Source organism: Nomia melanderi, unplaced genomic scaffold, assembly GCF_051020985.1.
Source record: "Nomia melanderi isolate GNS246 unplaced genomic scaffold, iyNomMela1 scaffold0649, whole genome shotgun sequence".
NCBI lineage: Eukaryota > Metazoa > Arthropoda > Insecta > Hymenoptera > Halictidae > Nomia > Nomia melanderi.
In genome coordinates this window covers 12,501-17,500 of record NW_027475763.1, presented here as the reverse complement: position 1 = coordinate 17,500, position 5,000 = coordinate 12,501, and positions in this window count along the sequence as shown.

Genomic DNA, 5,000 nt, shown 5'->3' with positions numbered 1-5,000 from the left:
CATTGAAAAATTTTTAAAACATGTAATAAAAAAGTTTATTCTTGACCGTTCGGACTTAGAAAAATTTCGAGTACCCCGGATCGCCTGCTGGAATTACCGCACGGCCTGGACAGCCCGCATCGACCGATACATTTTTTCCATTTTCAGTGAAAAAAAAATTTTTGTCAATTTTCTCAACGTTAAAAACGTTAATAAACTGCGTTTTTATGAGTGGATTAAACATTGAAAAAATTTTGAAATATGTGATGAAAAAGTTTACTCTTGACCGTTCGGACTTAGAAAAATTTCGAGTACCTCGGATCGCCGGCTGGAATTACCGCACGGCCTGGACAGCTCGCATCGACCGATACATTTTTTCCATTTTCAGTGAAAAAAAAATTTTTGTCAATTTTCTCAACGTTAAAAACGTTAATAAACTGCGTTTTTATGCGTGGATTAAACATTAAAAAAATTTTGAAATATGTGATGAAAAAGTTTACTCTTGACCGTCGGGACTTAGAAAAATTTCGAGTACCCCGGATCGCCTGCTGGAATTACCGCACGGCCTGGATAGCCCGCATCGACCGATACATTTTTTCCATTTTCAGTGAAAAAAAAATTTTTGTCAATTTTCTCAACGTTAAAAACGTTAATAAACTGCGTTTTTATGCGTGGATTAAACATTAAAAAAATTTTGAAATATGTGATGAAAAAGTTTACTCTTGACCGTCGGGACTTAGAAAAATTTCGAGTACCCCGGATCGCCTGCTGGCATTACCGCACGGCCTGGACAGCACGCTCCGACGAATCGGTTTTTTCCATTTTTTCCGAAAAATAAATTTTTGTAATTTTTTTTAATGTCAAAAACGTTAATAAACGTCATGTTTACGCATGGATTAAACATTGAAATAATTTTAAAACGCTTATTAAAAAAGTTGGTGTCGACCGTGGGACTTAGAAAAATTTCGGGAAGTCCGATTCGCCTGCTGGAATTACCGCACGGCCTGGACAGCTCGCTCCGACGAATCGGTTTTTTCCATTTTTTCCGAAAAATAAATTTTTGTAATTTTTTTTAATGTTAAAAACGTTAATAAACGTCATGTTTACGCATGGATTAAACATTGAAATAATTTTAAAACGCTTATTAAAAAAGTTGGTGTCGACCGTGGGACTTAGAAAAATTTCGGGAAGTCCGATTCGCCTGCTGGAATTACCGCACGGGCTGGACACCTCGCTCCGACGAATCGGTTTTTTCCATTTTTTTTGAAAAATAAATTTTTGTAATTTTTTTTAATGTTAAAAACGTTAATAAACATCATGTTTACGCATGGATTAAACATTGAAATAATTTTAAAACGCTTATTAAAAAAGTTTACTCTTGACCGTGGGACTTAGAAAAATTTCGGGAAGTCCGATTCGCCTGCTGGAATTACCGCACGGGCTGGACACCTCGCTCCGACGAATCGGTTTTTTCCATTTTTTCCGAAAAATAAATTTTTGTAATTTTTTTTAACGTTAAAAACGTTAATAAACGTCATGTTTACGCATGGATTAAACATTGAAATAATTTTAAAACGCTTATTAAAAAAGTTGGTGTCGACCGTGGGACTTAGAAAAATTTCGGGAAGTCCGATTCGCCTGCTGGAATTACCGCACGGGCTGGACAGCTCGCTCCGACGAATCGGTTTTTTCCATTTTTTCCGAAAAATAAATTTTTGTAATTTTTTTTAACGTTAAAAACGTTAATAAACGTCATGTTTACGCATGGATTAAACATTGAAATAATTTTAAAACGCTTATTAAAAAAGTTGGTGTCGACCGTGGGACTTAGAAAAATTTCGGGAAGTCCGATTCGCCTGCTGGAATTACCGCACGGGCTGGACACCTCGCTCCGACGAATCGGTTTTTTCCATTTTTTTTGAAAAATAAATTTTTGTAATTTTTTTTAATGTTAAAAACGTTAATAAACATCATGTTTACGCATGGATTAAACATTGAAATAATTTTAAAACGCTTATTAAAAAAGTTTACTCTTGACCGTGGGACTTAGAAAAATTTCGGGAAGTCCGATTCGCCTGCTGGAATTACCGCACGGCCTGGACAGCTCGCATCGACCGATACATTTTTTCCATTTTCAGTGAAAAAAAAATTTTTGTCAATTTTCTCAACGTTAAAAACGTTAATAAACTGCGTTTTTATGCGTGGATTAAACATTAAAAAAATTTTGAAATATGTGATGAAAAAGTTTACTCTTGACCGTTCGGACTTAGAAAAATTTCGAGTACCTCGGATCGCCTGCTGGAATTACCGCACGGCCTGGACAGCCCGCATCGACCGATACATTTTTTCCATTTTCAGTGAAAAAAAAATTTTTGTCAATTTTCTCAACGTTAAAAACGTTAATAAACTGCGTTTTTATGCGTGGATTAAACATTAAAAAAATTTTGAAATATGTGATGAAAAAGTTTACTCTTGACCGTCGGGACTTAGAAAAATTTCGAGTACCCCGGATCGCCTGCTGGAATTACCGCACGGCCTGGATAGCCCGCATCGACCGATACATTTTTTCCATTTTCAGTGAAAAAAAAATTTTTGTCAATTTTCTCAACGTTAAAAACGTTAATAAACTGCGTTTTTATGCGTGGATTAAACATTAAAAAAATTTTGAAATATGTGATGAAAAAGTTTACTCTTGACCGTCGGGACTTAGAAAAATTTCGAGTACCCCGGATCGCCTGCTGGAATTACCGCACGGCCTGGATAGCCCGCATCGACCGATACATTTTTTCCATTTTCAGTGAAAAAAAAATTTTTGTCAATTTTCTCAACGTTAAAAACGTTAATAAACTGCGTTTTTATGCGTGGATTAAACATTAAAAAAATTTTGAAATATGTGATGAAAAAGTTTACTCTTGACCGTCGGGACTTAGAAAAATTTCGAGTACCCCGGATCGCCTGCTGGAATTACCGCACGGGCTGGACACCTCGCTCCGACGAATCGGTTTTTTCCATTTTTTCCGAAAAATAAATTTTTGTAATTTTTTTTAACGTTAAAAACGTTAATAAACGTCATGTTTACGCATGGATTAAACATTGAAATAATTTTAAAACGCTTATTAAAAAAGTTGGTGTCGACCGTGGGACTTAGAAAAATTTCGGGAAGTCCGATTCGCCTGCTGGAATTACCGCACGGGCTGGACACCTCGCTCCGACGAATCGGTTTTTTCCATTTTTTCCGAAAAATAAATTTTTGTAATTTTTTTTAATGTTAAAAACGTTAATAAACGTCATGTTTACGCATGGATTAAACATTGAAATAATTTTAAAACGCTTATTAAAAAAGTTGGTGTCGACCGTGGGACTTAGAAAAATTTCGGGAAGTCCGATTCGCCTGCTGGAATTACCGCACGGGCTGGACACCTCGCTCCGACGAATCGGTTTTTTCCATTTTTTCCGAAAAATAAATTTTTGTAATTTTTTTTAACGTTAAAAACGTTAATAAACGTCATGTTTACGCATGGATTAAACATTGAAATAATTTTAAAACGCTTATTAAAAAAGTTGGTGTCGACCGTGGGACTTAGAAAAATTTCGGGAAGTCCGATTCGCCTGCTGGAATTACCGCACGGGCTGGACAGCTCGCTCCGACGAATCGGTTTTTTCCATTTTTTCCGAAAAATAAATTTTTGTAATTTTTTTTAACGTTAAAAACGTTAATAAACGTCATGTTTACGCATGGATTAAACATTGAAATAATTTTAAAACGCTTATTAAAAAAGTTGGTGTCGACCGTGGGACTTAGAAAAATTTCGGGAAGTCCGATTCGCCTGCTGGAATTACCGCACGGCCTGGACAGCTCGCTCCGACGAATCGGTTTTTTCCATTTTTTCCGAAAAATAAATTTTTGTAATTTTTTTTAATGTTAAAAACGTTAATAAACGTCATGTTTACGCATGGATTAAACATTGAAATAATTTTAAAACGCTTATTAAAAAAGTTGGTGTCGACCGTGGGACTTAGAAAAATTTCGGGAAGTCCGATTCGCCTGCTGGAATTACCGCACGGGCTGGACACCTCGCTCCGACGAATCGGTTTTTTCCATTTTTTCCGAAAAATAAATTTTTGTAATTTTTTTTAACGTTAAAAACGTTAATAAACGTCATGTTTACGCATGGATTAAACATTGAAATAATTTTAAAACGCTTATTAAAAAAGTTGGTGTCGACCGTGGGACTTAGAAAAATTTCGGGAAGTCCGATTCGCCTGCTGGAATTACCGCACGGGCTGGACAGCTCGCTCCGACGAATCGGTTTTTTCCATTTTTTCCGAAAAATAAATTTTTGTAATTTTTTTTAACGTTAAAAACGTTAATAAACGTCATGTTTACGCATGGATTAAACATTGAAATAATTTTAAAACGCTTATTAAAAAAGTTGGTGTCGACCGTGGGACTTAGAAAAATTTCGGGAAGTCCGATTCGCCTGCTGGAATTACCGCACGGGCTGGACACCTCGCTCCGACGAATCGGTTTTTTCCATTTTTTTTGAAAAATAAATTTTTGTAATTTTTTTTAATGTTAAAAACGTTAATAAACATCATGTTTACGCATGGATTAAACATTGAAATAATTTTAAAACGCTTATTAAAAAAGTTTACTCTTGACCGTGGGGACTTAGAAAAATTCCGGCTTGCACGGATTCGACCACTCTGTTTTTCGGAGTTTCTGAGAAAAATAAATTTTTGTAATTTTTTTCATTATGATTTCTGAGTTCTCCCAGTAGTTTAATGTAAGGATTAAGCATTTAAAAATTTTTAAATCGAATATTAAAAAAGTTTACTCTTGCAATTTTTGGAAAAAAAAAATTCTAAAAAATTTTTCTTTCGGTGGAAACTAACGTTTAATATGTACAATAACGATTTATCGAATAAAAATCGTATGTTAATATATGTTCGAATCGACCATAGTTTCAGCGGCTAAGTACCAGCAGCCCGGCCGGTTGGTCTGTACGCGCGGCAGTTTA